Source organism: Microtus oregoni, unplaced genomic scaffold, assembly GCF_018167655.1.
Source record: "Microtus oregoni isolate MIOR12 unplaced genomic scaffold, Mior012 000043F_ref0000047, whole genome shotgun sequence".
NCBI lineage: Eukaryota > Metazoa > Chordata > Mammalia > Rodentia > Cricetidae > Microtus > Microtus oregoni.
In genome coordinates, this window is record NW_024543210.1 from 21,166,341 (window position 1) to 21,183,872 (window position 17,532).

The following is a 17,532-nucleotide window of genomic DNA, read 5'->3' on the forward strand; positions in this document are numbered from 1 at the left end:
TAGAAGGGAAGATTGACTTAAGGACTTATGTAGGTAGCTCTGGTATTTCTGAAGAACTGTGAAGTTTATGGTGGAAAATTCTTGGAATGTTTATTAAATCAAAACTTTTGGAATATATTCTTTGCAGCACTGGTACCTAGAGTGTCTGGGTTTGTGTAAAGGAGGGCCCATTCATAAAGCTGACCCCACGCCCAAGAAACTACCGCCACTTCTTCTTCAGCAGATCGGTTCACCATTTGAGATAACAGGAAGCAAAGTTTCAATATTTTATACAATTTGAGAATTGACTTTTAGAGTTAAACCTGGCAATGTAGCCAGGCTATCTTTTGGGGGAAAAAATAAGTTCTTAGTATTTCCTTCTTCTTTGCTGATAATGAATGCAGAAAAGGATGGCCTCTCCCCACCATGTGCTAAAAAAATGTTTACCTACCCTTCTGTTTTCCAATCCAAACTGGTATGATAACATTCAGGAGGTCAACATTTGAAATGGTTTTGAAAAAGAAAACCACCCACACTCAAAAAAACTATTTTCCTTCCTAGTAAATGTAATTTTAAATTTCAAAGGCAGGATTTAGGTCAGTGGTTTGGGTCATTTTTTATTTTACCCAAACTGGGCCACCCTTCCCTTATTGTGCAATCCAGAGGAATCAAAAAGATGTCAGGTAATAAAAATCCAGCAAAATAAAATAAAATAAGAAAAAGAAAGAAAGAAAGAAAGTTGGAACACAGTCTGCCCAAAGTTACGTGCCCTTAAGTTTTGCTGACTTCAGCAGAATTTGTATATTAGTAACGAAGGGCAGAATCTGGTCCACTGATTTTTATTATCGTTGAAGAAGAGGAGATTTTTCTGACTGTAAAGCGGGAAAGCATAATTTATGACTTAGATCCAGGCTGACAAGAACCAAGAGATGGAAATTTACCTCCCTATAGCTTTAAATCCAATGCTTCATAGGTGAATTGGCTCAAGTGCACCCCATGAGAACAAGGGGCACTTAGGTCCAAACTGACCTTTTAGCTGCTGGAGCATCCAAGGCGTATGGATGTGTTCTTACACAGCATCTCCTAGGGAAGCTTGTTAGGCCACAGAAACAAGACACAGTAAGGAGGCCGGTTGGATAAGACTGTTTTAACCTGTCAATCTCTGTTATTCTCATTAATCATGTCAGTGCCGTGCAGGAGCCAAGGGGACGACTTTTCACATCATACATAAAGTTTTAGCTTGCTAGTGCTGACATGGACTCTGGATTCATGAACTCTGATGAATGATGATATGATGAATATGATAATTCCCTGGAAAATCTTTGCCATTTTCCTCCTCTCTTACCCTCAGCCTGCTGCACCCACATTAAAATTTATACACTTTCCACTGGGCACATTTATTTGACCTTTTTACTTTCAAATGAATAAACATTTTTTCAATACTTAACACCCAAATCTGTGGTTCTTTAGCTGACTGGTGAGCACATTTCAGAGGTGAAACGTATTCAGTGACACCAAATGTCTTGGTCACTCTTCTATTGCTGTGAAGAGACAACATGATTGGCAAATTTTATAGATGAAAACATGTAATTGGGGCTTACTTACAGTTTCAGAGAGTTCATTATCATCATGGGGGGAGCATGGTGGCACACAGGCTGACAAGTTACAAATATGATGTTATTATCACTATACTTTACATCCGTTTCAATTTTTGCTTAAGGTATTATCTATACAGCTTGTTTTTATACAGCTTGTTTAATTATAGAATTTGAAGTTTTAGTCCTTAAAAAGTGTGTGTATGTATATATATATTATATATATAATCTATATATTTGTTAATAAAGAAATACAGGATAATAGTCATACTTAACTATCAGACTTATAGTCACGCTAATTAGCTTTTCTAGGTATACAGTGATATCTTTCGGATAGATAGGTAATATTAAAAAACTTCAAAGACCTATAGAATATGGCATTAATAGCTTAGACTTTTCTTTTTTTTGGATTTTTCAAGACAGGGTTTCTCCATAGTTTTTTTGGTTCCTGTCCTGGAACTAGCTCTTGTAGACCAGGCTGGCCTCGAACTCACAGAGATCCGCCTGCCTCTGTCTCCTAAGTGCTGGGATTAAAGGCGTGCGCCACCACCGCCTGGCTTAGACTTTTCTTGACATGAGATACGTATGCTCCTGGAAGCACCAATCTTCTTCTAAGGAGGATGATGGGCATCAAAGAAACTCCATATGGAGTTTGCTTTCTTTGTGGCATAAGCTAGCCATTATGGCAAGAAACTACTTTTCTTTGACTGCAGTATGCAGTCCAACTTGGAAAAGCAGAAAGCAAAGAAAGGTGACTGTTGAACATTGCCAAGATAGAATAAGACAGTTCTGATGATATGCAAGATATTCGTCAGTATTGCTATAGGATAGGGTCATTTCAGGTTCCCTATCCTCAGCTGCCCAAGGAACTAACTGGGGACCTCGGCTTGGTCATCTGGGAGCCCCTCTAGGTTCAAGTCTCTTGCCAACCCTAAGGTGGCTCTCTTAACTAAGAATTGTGCTTCCGTGCTCCCCTATCCAACCTTCCTTTATCCCAATCCTCCTTTTTCCCCAAGTTCCCCCCCATTCTCCCCTTCTCCCTTTTTCTCTCCCCATCTCCCCTTACCCCCATTCCACCCCACCCCCAAGCTCTCAGTTTTCTCCCCGGCCATTTTGTCTACTTCCCATAGCCAAGAGGATAACTATATGTTTTTCCTTTGGTTCACCTTCTTACTTAGCTATATCATCATAGAATCTTCATCTGGTGATGGATGGAGATAGAGACAGAGACCCACACATGAGCACTGGACTGAGCTCCCAAGGTCCCAATGAGGAGCAGAAGGAGGGAGAACATGAGCAAAGAAGTCGGGACCACGAGGGGAGCACCCACCCACTGAGACAGTGGAGCTGATCTATTGGGAGCTCACCAAGGCCAGCTGGACTGTGACTGAAAAAGCATGGGATAAAACTGGACTCTCTGAGCATGGCGAACAATGAGGGCTGATGAGAAGCCAAGGACAATGGCAAGGGGTTTTGAACCTACGTAATGTGCTGGCTTTGTGGGAGCCTAACCAGTTTGGATGTTCACCTTCCTAGAAATGGACGGAGAGGGGAGGACCTAGGACTTACCACAGGGCAGGGAACCCTGACTGCTCTTTGGACTGGAGAGGGAGAGGGAGAGGAGTGGGGGGAGGGGGGGAAGGGTGTGAGGAGGGGGAGAAGGGTGGGAGGAGGGGGAGGGAAATGGGAGGCTGGGAGGAGGTGGAAACTTTTTTTTTCTCCTTTTTTCAATAAAAAAATGGAAAAAAAGAATAAGACAGTTCTTCGAAATTTCCTGCTTCTGCAAAAATGATATCAGATATTCTAGACCTGTAGGCCAAAAGATAAATGTCCCAACATTGCAGAGGAACCTTGGGTGACTGTCCAGGAAATCAGTTGTTTCTGTCATTTCTTACATTTTTTGGAAGTCACTTCCTGGTTATTCAGATAATATTATTTCCTTCTTGGGTCTTTGATGGGGTTGAAGAGTAGGCAGTTATAGTTATAGTTCTTTCAAATCTTGGCAAAAGGCATATTAGGTACAAAACTTTAGACTCTTCAGGAGAGGACAACTCATGGTGTAATCTCTATAAATTTGCCAATTACTTATGGCCTGGGCATTGAGAGTGTATTTCTTACTTGATAATTGTTCTTGTATGTAGTTTCATTTCTATTTGGACAACACCTGGTTATTATTCTTACTGTATATAGTTTTACAGTGTTAGAATTAGAACTTTTCATTTAGACAAACTTTTCATTTAGACTTCTCAATTAGACAAAAGGTGAAAATTCTGTTATGTGTCCATCAGCAGGTTGAGAGGTAGGGTTTTCATGGGGATGGACATGACTGAGAAAGAGGAGGCTCTTTTGAGTGAGGAAGCAAGCGAAGGTGGGTAAGCAGTGGCTTGTGATTGGGTTCAGGTTCCCCTTTTGTTTTTTAATATTTGTGCATGGGGTTTTGCATTTTAAAAAACCATAAAGAAGTTTTTATCATACATATGTTTATTTGTGTGTTATACATATTTATGTTATAATGTATGTATATTACTATGGCATATGGTAAGTATTAGTGAGAAAATCAGACACAACCTAGAGAAGAAGCTACAATTTGAAATAATAGGCACAAAAATCCCCTTTGGAAGGTTCCCACAAGTTAATTACTGGAAGAGATTAGAAGGAGACTTAAGACATCTTGGCAAACTTTTCAAGAGAGAGACAACAAGTGTAAACAGCCTGGCAGGACCTGCTTTATTTGAGGAGTAGCTTTTGATATTTATTATTTTCAAAACTGTAGCATAGGTTAAACTATTGGGTTACCGTGGAAAGGGAAATGGCTTTGAACATGAGCCTTGCTGGAATAGATCTCGATGACAAGGTCATGGTAGGTGTCTAAAGATTACTAAATGAACAAGGGGCATTTCAGCACAAATGGTACTGTACTGGGGCTGGGTTTGGAAAGATGGAATGAAAGTGAAGACAAAGAAAGGATTTGGAGACTATGGTTGAATCATCAAAGGTCTGAGGGACCAGAGATGAGGAATGTAAAAAAGACACAAAATCAGACTGCAAAAGGATTTGCACTGAGGCCATGGAGCTAGTGTGTCATTTTGTAAATGTTTCTGAACCACCATATTTCAGAGGAGAGGAAAAGTGTGGTCATCTTAACAATTTAAGGAATTATTCATGAAAAGAAATCCCTTTAAACACTTACTCTATTTTCCATGGTGCATGCTGATTTCCCATTTTTCTTCTCAGTTTGACCCACTTTTTATTTTTATTTAGTTTTTAGTTTTTGGCATTCTACTTTAGTAAATAACATTTTCTCCCTTCTTTTTCTCCCTCCAAACCCTCCCATACTCCTCCATGTCCTTTTTCTAATTCATAGCTTCTTTTTTTTACTAATGTTGTTTCATTATCTATCTATCTATCTATCTATCTATCTATCTATCTATCTATCTATCTATCATCTATCATCTATATATCTATTTATCATCTATCTATCTATTTATCAAGCATCTACCATGCTTTATTTTATTGTAGTCATAGATTTATAAATTATGTTTTATATTATATTGCTTCTTTTCCATTTTTTGATGTTTATTTTCAGGTCCAGAATATAATTGAATGTGATGGTTGTCCTTGGTAACTAGAAAGTTGTGTATACCCTTTGTTTTAGAGTGGGGGATCCTACAAATGTCAATATGATCAAGTTGGTTGGCTGTGTGCAAGCCTCTACTGATTTCATTATTTCCTTGCTTTGTGGCTCATTCATTCAGAAGGATAAGGAAGTATCTTACTAAAATGTGTTTTTATGTGTTTTCCTTATTCTTGGAGCTTTAAGTTTTCCTTGTGCATTTCCAAGCTCTGCTGTCATATGCAGTCACATTTAAACTTACCTTATAACTTAAAATATAAATTATATATATATATGTTATAAAGTTATCTTATAACTTCTAATACCTTATAAGTATTCTTATGTGTATCAATAGTCTCTTTTCTGAATATGTCATCTGATATTATTATAGTCCCAACTTTATTCCCTCTCTCTCCTCCATCCCTCATTTCTTTCTCTTGTTGCTGATATTCCCAACCATATTACATATTTCTTTATATATTTCTAGCTTAAGTGGATTCTGTGGATTGACTATTAAGGGGCCTTGCTTTCTAAAATCCAGTGGAAAAATAATTGCTTTACAATTAAGATATCAATTATTAGCCTTATTGTATTTAAATCTATTTTATTAGTAATTTTTACTTGCCTATATAGCCATAAGTTTTCCTTTCTGCCTTATTTTACTGGCTTTATCTACTTATAGTTTATTAGTTCTATCATTTAAGAATTTTCAAGATGGCTTAGCTGCTTAAAATATAAATCATGCAATATATGTTTTAAATTTTAAGCATCTGTTCTAAAGTGGCATTTCATTGCTTCACACATAAGAATCTATAAATAATGTATCTTTCTTCCTTCTCTCCCCTTTTTCACATTTTATTTTGAAACAAAGCATCTTTAACTTTCCTAGACTGCCCTTGAACTCAGTCTGTGCCCAGGCTGGCTTCTATCTCATGATCTTCCTTCCTCAGTCTCCCAGGCAGCTAGGATTACAGGCGTGTGCCATCGGGCCTGCCTCTTTAAAGATGCGTCATTCTCCATTCTCTCTTCCTTTTCCATTTGACATTGTAATGCATCACATCACTTGCTCTCACCTGCCAGCTATAGAATATGCATCTTCTATACTCATCACCAATTTTATGTTGACACTGTTTTGTTGGTGTGTATATGTACCTGTGTGCACATTCATGCGGAGGTCAGAGGACAACCTCTGGTATCTCTCTCCAGTCACTTTCTGTGCTTTGAGAAAGAGTATCTTACTGGCCTGGTACTTCACCAAGTAGGCTCAGCTAACAGGCCAGTGAGCACCAGACCTGTCCCTGTCTTCCTTTGTGCCTCCTGTGGGCTTGCAATTGCCCACCAAAATACCGGACTTCTTACATGAGTTCTTGTGACTTAATTTGGGTCTTCATGTGTTCAAGGCAAATGCTTTACCACCTGAGCCATCTTGCATGCCCTGTTTTGCACTTTTAATAATGTCATGATGTGAAGGACTGTGAGACTATTTTCTGTCTGCTCCAATTCCACACTCCCATTTGACAAAAGGCCATGACAGGAAGGGAAACTTCTTGTCTTCTGAAAACTAGGACGTTACATGCAATCAGTTTCAAAGAATTGTTTGACTCAGGAGAGAAATCACAAGCTGGTAAGTATGAGGAAACTTTCCAGGCATGGCTTTCGTTGCTTGTGGTGACTCACAGACTGGTTGGCCATTCTCCTAGAGTGGCATGGCTTTGGGCAGTTGAGCTGTGAGGCAATCAGGAAGGACAGGAAGTCATGTACATATTTCAGTAAAATCCCAGAGCAGTATATTTCTAAATACTGCTATGAATCTTATAGTACATAGCTTTCTGAATGAACTTGTAGCACATGCGTACGTGCATGCATGCGTGCATGTGTGCATGTGCGTATGTACTGGATATGAAATGTATAACTCAGAGGGCCAGTCAGTCAAGTTAAAGCAATAAAATTGTACCCCTATGTGATCTCCATGTGTCAAAGAAAACAAACTTGAACATATTGATTGCTTTTAGCAATGAAAAATCTACACAGAACTCATAGAAACATTTAAATGATCATTGTAGAAAAAAAAGTAAAAATATAGAACTGTTCCAGGTAATTCAACCTAGTAATATTCAATACAAGAGGAAAAGGCAAGTGATAACAATGTGCAAGGAGGGGAATTATTTGTTTTTCACTAGTGTATTAGCTTGTGGACCCCATAATTGCATAAACCTGAGAGTCTGTCTGCAGCTTATAGAGCATTTGATGGCATGCACAGTGCCCTGGGTTCAAAGCTTTAAAAAATCAAATTCAAATTTGGGCAAATGACAAACAAAAAGGCATGTCACTTAGGTCAACCTAAAATGTATTTCAATATTTAGAGAAATACATGTAAACACAGAGGCAAAACAAATGAGTTACATCTCCTTTGCAATATTAATAACAAGAAAATACTCTTTGGACTTAGAGAATAAGCAAGATTTAATATTCTTATCTCCAGATAATCTGCTGTCTGCATGTGTGGCAAGATAGATGTTCTTGGAGATATCAGGGTCAAAGATTTTTTTTTTTAAATGTAAGTGCTTTGTAGTTGTTAAATCTCTAAGGATAAGTCTGTGTTCTGGAAAGGAACTTGAATAACACAACTGCCTTCCCGTTTTGTGTTATTCCAGTGTGCTATTCTCAAAGAGAACCTCACAAACATAGTAAGCACTTTCACAGGAAGGGAGAAAGCTCACACCCAATCCCATTTCTTTGTTTTATGCCTGTTTTGTTTTGAGACAGAGTTCTTCTGTGTAGCCCTGGCAGTCCTGGAACTCGCTCTGTAGACCAGGCTGGCCTCAAACTCAGAGATCTGCTTGCCTCTGCCTCCCAATTCGTGGGTTTAAAGGCGTGTGCCACTGCTGCCAGGCAGCACCTCCTAACATTAGTGTAAAGATTCCAAATTTTAAATTAGAATTCATTGGAATTTTAAAATTAGCATTAAATGTTAGCCTAAAACATAGTAATTGGAAATAGTTTAAAAAATGAATCAATGAGCAAATATGTCTATTTTAAATGCAAATACAAAGAAGAAAATTATTAGTTTTTACCTCTACTTTTTACCATTAAAAAGTAACTAACTTGTAAATCCAAGAAGAATGATAGTATTTTCTTAGCAGATGTGGAGTTTATTTCATATGATGTAGTCTCACTTTCATCAAAGAAATAAATCTTAATAGCTTTACACAGGGAAAAGCTGCCTCATCATGCTAAAATTATTAGCTATACCAATATTATGCTTAATGATTAAATGTCAGACAAATATAATCAAATTTATGAATGAAACAATGCAATCTGTTTTATTATGTAGCATTGATTTTAAAATTCTAACAGATACAATAATATAAAACATTAAGGAGTTACAAATATTTTAATGGAGGAAACACAATTGTCAATACTTGCATATTATTTAGGAAATGAAAGAGAATTCATTTAATAAGTTTTTGAACCCACATGAAGATGAAATGAGCTGGCCCATTGACACTTAAACACACAGAAGTAAGTGAGTTTTGTATGGGGCACATTTAGACAATAGGAAAATATAATAGCAAGCAATTTCTTTATTAATACTAAAATTTGAAAATTGAAATTGAAAATATACATGAATGGATTATTAGGAGATATAGTTATATGGGAAATTGTTTGTAATATTTATTTGAAATTGGCAGGACCCTTGTCTTTATGTATAGTGTGATTTTTGAATATTAGCTTATATAGGAAAATAACTAGACAATACCAGCTACAAGTTATTAGAGCTATTTTTCATTACAAAGCCAAAATGAGTTATTATTTATGTGCGTATATATATGTATTCATACACCTATGTATGCATGTATGTGCATATGTATGTATGTATGTACATGTATGTTTATGTATTTGAGAAAAGCTCTCATAGTGGACGTGTATTGAACTTCTATTCCTAAAGCCTCTATCTTCTGGCTGTATATAATTTTCTTCTTCAGTACTAATTATAATTTAATTTTTTCAGGAAAAAATTAAAAATACTTTTTAAAATGTAATGATATCCTTAGTTTTATTTACATGAAACATTTAATCATTAGAACAATGTTGGCAGAGTGTCATCTACAGTCTTCTCAGCAGATTCATCTGAAATATTTGTTTAACATTCTGGTTCCTGGATATCCTGTTATGATCATTGTATCATACTGTCTTGATGAGAAACCAAGAACTTGTATTTTAAACAAGCATTCTGGATGATTCTTTTGTAAACTACTATTTGAGGAAAAATATGTAAAGGGCTTTATTCAGCTTGCACACAAAAATGGCATTTTGTTTTGTTTTGGTTTTTGGTTTTTCAAGACAGGGTTTCTCTGTAGCTTTAGAGCCTGTCCTAGAACTCTCTTTGAAGGTCAGGCTGGTCTTGAACTCACAGAGATCTGCCTGCTTCTGCCTCCTAAGTGCTGTAATTAAAGACATGTGCCACCACTGCCTGGCAAAGATGGTGTTTTGTAGAGCAGAGAATTTGAACAGCTCTAGTGTCTTTGATTCTATTCTTTCTGAGAGATTGTTTCAAATGCAAAGTTGTGAGCAGCCAGAAAGGTCACTGAAACAGAATAGTTGAGACTATGTAATTTACGAGGAAAAAAAGGAATATTTGGGTACATTATTCACCAAGTCCAAGAACATCATTATGGAATCTTCTTGGCTTCTGGTAAGAGCCTCATCTTGCTTCAGTTCATAAAGGGCAGTGGAAGACAGCATGGTACTATATGGCTGTCTGCTTGTTTAAAACTAAGCTGGTCCCATGAGAACTAATCAAGTCTCATAAGATGAGGAAGGATGTTGGTAGGTAGGGCTTCTGTAGGAGGATCCTGTAGTCACACTTCCCTCTCTGCTTCTGATCTTGTTGGTGAGAGTACACCTATTTTAATATTATCTGGTTAAATATGGCCTTTCCCCCAAAACCTAAATCTTCTTGTCTGGTCCCCTTCCTCCTCATACTATTGCATGAGCAACCAAATATAGGTATAAGGTTGATTTTAGACACAAATCATATCGAAATCATGACAAAGATAAAGTGAGTTCCCACAGTTTCTTAGTTAGGGTTACTATTATTGTTATGAAACACCATGACCAAAGCAACTTGGGGAGGAAAAGGTTTGTTTCACTTACACCTCCATCTTACAGCTCATCATGGAGAGCAATGAGGGCAGGAACTCAAGCAGGGCAGGAACCAGGAGGCAGGAGCTGATGCAGAGGACATGGAGGAGTGCTGCATATTGACTTGCTCTCCATGGCTTCACAGCTTGCCTTCTTGTAGAACCAGGACCACTAGCTCAGGTGTGGCATCACCTCCCTAACAATCACTAAGCTAATCAAGAAAATGCCCTACAGGCTTGCCTATAGTCCAGTCTTACGGACACATTTTTTTTTTAACTGAGGATCCTTCTTCTCAGATGACTCATCTTCCAGCAAGTTGACTTAAATCATGTCAGTACATACAGCCAAGCCAATTCTTTACACCCCAGGTAGGGCTAACATTCCCTGACTGGTGACTGTGAAACAGGTTCTCTCTGTTCTGTTGATTTACATCATTCACTAGAAACCCTAAATGCCAGCATCCATGCCAATGTCATGGCACTGCCATTGTCTATTAAGTTCTCTTTTGTGTCTCTAGCACCTAGCACAATTTCTGGAATATTATAGACACACTGTCAATATTTGTTTAAGGAACAAATGTGTACTAGCCTAGGGTCTGCCAGGCATGTAGCGAACCCCGGTGCTCTAAGGAAATCACCCGAGAGCCAGGCCTTGCTCATTTCTCTCTCTCCCACACTGTACCTCCTTCCCCTATCCTTTGAGAATGAACCTGGAGTTCCAGGAACCCAGACAGGTTTATTGTTAGGAAACTGTAGGATCCCCTTATCTTTGAGACATACAGGATATTGTTGAAGCTTGAGCTTCTCAGATTCGGTTGAGGTGCCTAAGAATATTTGAGGTTATTTCCTGAAAAGCAAAGGTGAATGGACCCTTTGTGTCCATTAGCATTCGTGGCTCTGCATTAAGAGAGGAGACGTGTCCCTGCCCTCTGCTGGGAATGCATGTGAAAGCCGCATGCTGTGAAGGCACAATTATGTGCCTTGTGAGGCTGACTTACCAACTAACTGGAAAACACCTTGTATTAGTTCGTTATTACTGTTTTAACAAGTTACCAGATATTTTTGGCACTCCAAATTTCCACCTGCAGGTTAAAAATTTGACACAGATGTTAGATTCGAGTCCAGATGCTGGGCTGGCTATATTCCTATTTTAGAATTTCTAGGGCACTATGGTTTTCCTCTCCTTTTTGGAGAGCGCCCGCATTCCTTAGTTTGTGGGTTCTCCTGTTTCGAAGCCAACAGCAGTGTACATTTTAGGTCCTTCCTATAGTCACATCTTTCTCTGACACTAATCTCAGTGAGGATAAATTCTCCTATTTTAATACCATGCGATTAGATGGAGGTCTACCTGAATAACTCCAGATCCTCCTATGGTTGAATGGGCACTGAGGTAACCACATCTGCTCATTTCTACCTGCCATGTAAAGAAACATATTTACAGGGCCAGGAATAGGATGCAGATATATACTCTGAGTCATTATTCCACTTATTACAGACCTCAGGAGATACCTCTATTTTAGAAATGCTGGAGGCAGTGGATGAGAAGCAGAATGTTTTTGACCATTACAGAGAATCTTTGTCACATGGCTTAAATCAGACAAATTGTTCACCCTGGAAATGCCAGGGGTTACAGGGGTTACAGAGATCATATTGCATGGATCAAAGAAGGCATGAAGTTTCTGTTCATCAGCATGATGCTTAATTTGGCTAAAGAATGCTAAACGGAGATACTGTTCTCTACATAAAGATCTGGGAGAAGCAACTCCTTTCTTGTCAATTTATAAGCCTCTCTCTTCAGTCATTTGCCGCCTCTCATCAATTACAGTCAGGGAAGGTTATTTGATGCGACTTGGGCTTTATGGTCAGTGGAGATTCCAGCCTTGAGATTTTCAAGTTCGATGTTTGAGCTAACTCCCTCCCAGCTGCATCTGTTCTGAACATAAGGCAAGCCAAAATGTCAGGCTTCAGTATTATCAAGGTGTATTAATGATGAAGCAGAACCAAGCCCAGAAGACTCCAGCAGTTTTGCTAGAATTTAATTAGGACATGGGAAGGGGAAGGGGACCTGCTTATGCATTCGCTCACTGTGTGTCAGCATCTGCAGAGGAACATTCATAATGTGAGAAGAGTGTGACCTATATTTGTCTGAGAATGTAAATAATAAAGTCCCTCTGCCAATATTCGAAAACTGTTTATAGCCTGTGGAGAATTTCATGGGACCTATTTTTATCCTGTAGTTTCTCTGTATCATGTGTAAACACCACATGGAGAAGATTATGTGCAAGCAGAAATTAGCATTAAAACATGATGTACTCATCCAGTTTTCAACAGATACAATATTTTCCAAATTGGTTTGCTGTCAATGACCTTCAAGACTGCAGAGATATGGTAATGTGGAGAGGGGACATGCACCTATGTGTTTTGAGTAGTCTTCGTTTTTATATAAATGTGACAAATACAGAAATGAATTTTCATATGCATGTGGGATTTGCGTGTGTGTGCACATATATACTCACATTTGCCTGTGAGCATCTGATTTTTTTTTTTTGCCAATAAGCAGCAAGTTTCACTATGAGTCACTGAAAATATTCCTTTATTTTCCTGAATATTTAGTCATGGGTACCAGCTTTTGGCATGGCTACCTACCGGCCTGGGAACCCAGTTCATAGAGGAGCAGTGATTAGACTTGGGAACATCAAAAACTGGGGAGGACCCCTGGATGCTTTTGCTGCTGGATAGGTTTGTGGTCCTGGGTCTCTACTTACTGACACGGAGGATGTTGAGTGAATCTTAAGATGAGAAGGCCTCAGTTTACTTCCCAGTGCTGTTTCTGTTCTGGGAAAGTCATGGAGCCTCTAGTCCAAGGGCTTAAATTGTCTCATCTATAAAAAAGCGATAAAATAATACTGATTTCCTAGGACCATTGAATTAAGGCCTATTTGATCTATGTGGAGTGCCAAAGCAGTATCTGTCATTAATGATACTCTGTAGGAGTTACCTCACAAATATACTTATTTGAAGATTAAATATTCTGCAGGTCAAATGTTTTTATAAATAATTGTGCAAATATTGTTTTGGTCAACTGAAAGTTTTGGGGGAAATGAGCTTTGAAGAGCTGTGTGTTTGAGTGAAGATGTCAGAAATGACGTGAGTGATGGAACAGCTTTTTTTTCTTTGTGTTTTCATCCCTGTTTCATTCAGATGACTGGTTTGCCCTGCATCTCCTCAGTGTTTCCCCATGGAGCTATGACTTTGTAGGAACATGCCTCTTCCCTACCTTTTACACAGGGCTGCAACTAGGGAAAACTGTCTTAGGCACTAAGCACCCCCGAACAAACATATTCCCTAAGGGGTTATATTTAATATGATATTTAAAAAATAAAAATAAATAAAAATTTAATGAATAAGATGTAAAAGGGGGATAACTTTTATTTACTTTTCTTATGGCTCAACGTCTACCTGTTTCTTGACATGATGCTAAATAAAACACCATCCATGTAAGACTTCAAATTTTTCAGAAATACATGAATTGTAATAATGATTAGTATTGACATACCTGTGCATTTACCACTGTATTTTGAATAATGTAATCCAAGTAATATAAAGTCAACAATTTCTTTAGTCACTAACTTGAAGGCCAGTAATTCATACTAGCTGGTGTTTAGTTCATTGAAATTCACCATAGATGGTCTAACCTTAGGTTAATGGTCCTGTTTTAACAACTTATTCACCTATGTCCTCACCTATGTTTCTGGACTACCTAATCTTTTTGCTTGTAGGTGTTTTTGTAAAGATGCAAACTTTTAGGCATCATGCAGATCTGTCAGCTAGTAACTGTTGAGAAGGCTTGGGAACTGGCTCTAACAAGCTATACTTTCTTCCTCTATAATCCACCTTCTCTTCCAACAATCTCAGTCTCCATCTGGCTGTATGCCCTCCCAACCTTCCAGTTTGTTTGGTTTAATTTCTGCTGGTGTGTTTTAACTTTAGTAGCAAAGGCTCTAAATACAACAGCTCATGTTAGTCTCTGTTCCAGAGGCAATTCAGTGTTAACAGCTGTTGAAGCCCATCCCTGCATCCTCTATTATGGAATTCTGATTTTACTAGGAAATTGTTATACCTATTTATGGTTAGTATAACTATTGATATAATTGGATTTGCAACTGTCAATTTTTTCTACAGCAACCTGGCAGAAAAGCATATTGTTTTATACTTTATAGAAATATTATATTCTGATCGTTTGGTGTTAATCTGTGTTATGATTTCATTCTCTTTTCACTGCTGACTTAGAGTTGTGGAGTTTTAAAAGAGGTTATCTCTAGGGATGTCACATACCATCTTAACTTCTCATATTATCTCACAGATAATATAATAGCACTACACCTGTATTTAAAAACAGACATATTTCCATCACTCTATCCTTTATGTTGTTACACATTTTGTTTCTAAATTTTTAATAAGCCCATACATTACATATAGCTATTATAAATATCTTTCAGAGAAACTTAACAAGTGGGAAGTGTTTTTAGTGCCTTTATAATAATCATTTTTTTGCCGCTCTTGATATTTTTGCATGAATTCCGATTTCTGTATGTTATTGTTTTCCTTTTGCCCAGAGAGTTTCTGGTGATAAATACTTCTGTTATCTAGAAACTTGTTAGTTCATTTAATTGTGTGTGTGTGCGCACATGTGTACACTTGCACACGTGTGCATTTCATGTATGTGGGTTTATGTCTGTCCACATTCATGTGGATGCATATGTAGACTAAAGGACAATATTGAATGGCTTACTCTATCTCTAGCCTCCTTATTACCTTGAAATGGGGTTTCTCACTGAACCAGAACATCTGCTTTTTAGCAGGCGGGCTGGCAAGCAAGCTCTCAGACACTTCTTGTCTTTGTCCCCTAATTCTGATGTTACAGGAAAACACAGCCAGGCTCAGCTTTTACGTGGTTAGCTAGGGATTTCAACTCAGGTCTTCAGGTGCTCTTACATACTGAGCCGTGTCCCCTGCTCCAATTTAAAGTTTTGATACATAGTCATTTTGTTAGACACATGATTCTGTACTTTTATGTAAGAGGCTTAATGATGTGACTTCATGGTCTCCTTGCTCACACGCAGTCCTCGAATCTTCTAATTTCTGTATATAATTTGTTGATTCTGGAATGGCCTTTTAAAGGTTTTTTTTTCCTATTTATTACTGTTTCTCTGAAGTTTGGACAAGATAGACTTGGGCAGATTCCATGTCTGTTTTGTTTGAGGGTGTGCTGAGCTTCGCTTAACTGTTGCTATAATGTTTTCACTAGAACTTGAATAATTTTTGACAATTTTCTATCTTCAACATGTCACCTACATTTCTAGTATGTGAGGTTAAGCAAAGTGTTCTAGAAGCCATTTTTGTTCTATTACTAAACCCTTTCTCTGCCCACGCTTTCCTTCCAGTGTTTCTGCTTGCTCTGTCTTTCATTTCACTAGTTTGTCACTGTAGACTTCGTTGTCAATCTCATAGAGCTCCTCCCACATTAGATGGGATTTGATTGGTCAGTTGCCTACAGTCCATTTAGATCATCCTCATGCTCAGATCTTTCCCTCTTATTTAAATATGTTCAGCAGAGGTTTGCAGTGGTGTTAATGTCCTCATCTGTACATTAAATTATTTTTTTTATGTGTATGGGTGTTTTGCCTGCATGTATGTTTGCACCATGTATATGCCTGATGCCCAACGAGGACAGAAATGATTGTCAGATCCCCTCAAACTGGAGTTATAGATGGTTTTAAGTCACTATTACAGTTATGGGATTTAAGCCCGGGTCCTCTGGGAGAGCAGTCAGTGCTCTTAACTTCTGAGTCCAGTCCCTATAATTCCATGTCTGAGTCTGTTCCTATTGATTGCTTTCCCCCTTTAAAAATGGTCATAATCTGCCATTTTTAAATGGATAACTGTACTGTGAATTAGCTTTCTTGAGCATTATTTTTTTTTTAAAAAAATAGGATTTAGTTTTGTCATGATTTACAGTTAAATTATTAGGCACTGGTTGAACCTTTTGGGAGATGGTTTTCTAGGTCATGTTAGAGCAGAACAAGGTCAGCTTTTAATTTAAGAGTGGCTTTAGCACAGGTTCAAGGTCACTGCCCCACTTGGACGCAATCCATCTCTCCGTGCATTAAGATACATTTCCAAACATTACAGTTTGAGCAAAACTTTTCCGAGTCCCACGTGGGCTTCAGGGCTTGTCAGCCTCCACTTTCTCTTGACTTTGAGAAGTTTCTTCTAACATATACTGATCAGTACTTAGGCCAAATCTCAAGGATTCCCACCCTAGAGATCTCCGGAGGCCTTTATGCAACCTTCTCATGGGTGTTGTTCCCCACTCATTCTGACTGCCCATTCAGTGATCAACAATATAGAAAATATGATGGTTAGAGGACATTGTGTGACTAACAAGACTGTAGAATCATCTTTTCAAATTGAATATGAAATAATTTTTTGGCTATTTTCTATTTTCAACACGTCACCCCCTTTCTACTGCATAAGTCATCAGAGCTCTATCCAAGAATCGTCAGTCCTACTCTCTGCTCATACTTTATGCACACTTCTATCTACCCTTGACTTCCAAGCTCTGTCTCCTGTCTTTAGAATGACCTCTGGCTGGCTGTGTGGATTCCTTTCTTTTTCTTCCTTCCTTTCTTTCTTTTTTTTTCTAACCATGCTGCATCCTAGAAACTCTCCAGGCATATGCTGGTGCTGTTTCTCTTCTCTACATTGCCAGTTGTTAACCATTCATACATGGTCTTTTCCTATCTCTGTTCATTTAAAGTACAGAGATCTGGTCTGGCTTTGGACATCCCCTTAAGACTAGAATCATTTAAACATTTAGGTCACTGTGAGTATGAGGCAATCTTCACCACAATCCTCCCATTCTCACACTTTAGCCAACGTAGGCCCAGCCAGAGAAATTAAATCCTCCTGAGCGATGACATGGCACAGAAACCAAGAACATGGGGAGGGGCAGAAACCTGTATTCAAATACTTCTTCATTGATGCACTCGTGACCTCTGTGCACGTCTGTTTCAACATCTATAATGTGATTACTATATAGTTCATAGAGCTGTTCTCTAAACTGCACGATAGTAATGACCAGGTGCTCAGAACAGTGTGTGACTTCTTGGTTCTCAGTGATGCCAGTATTATTCCCAGA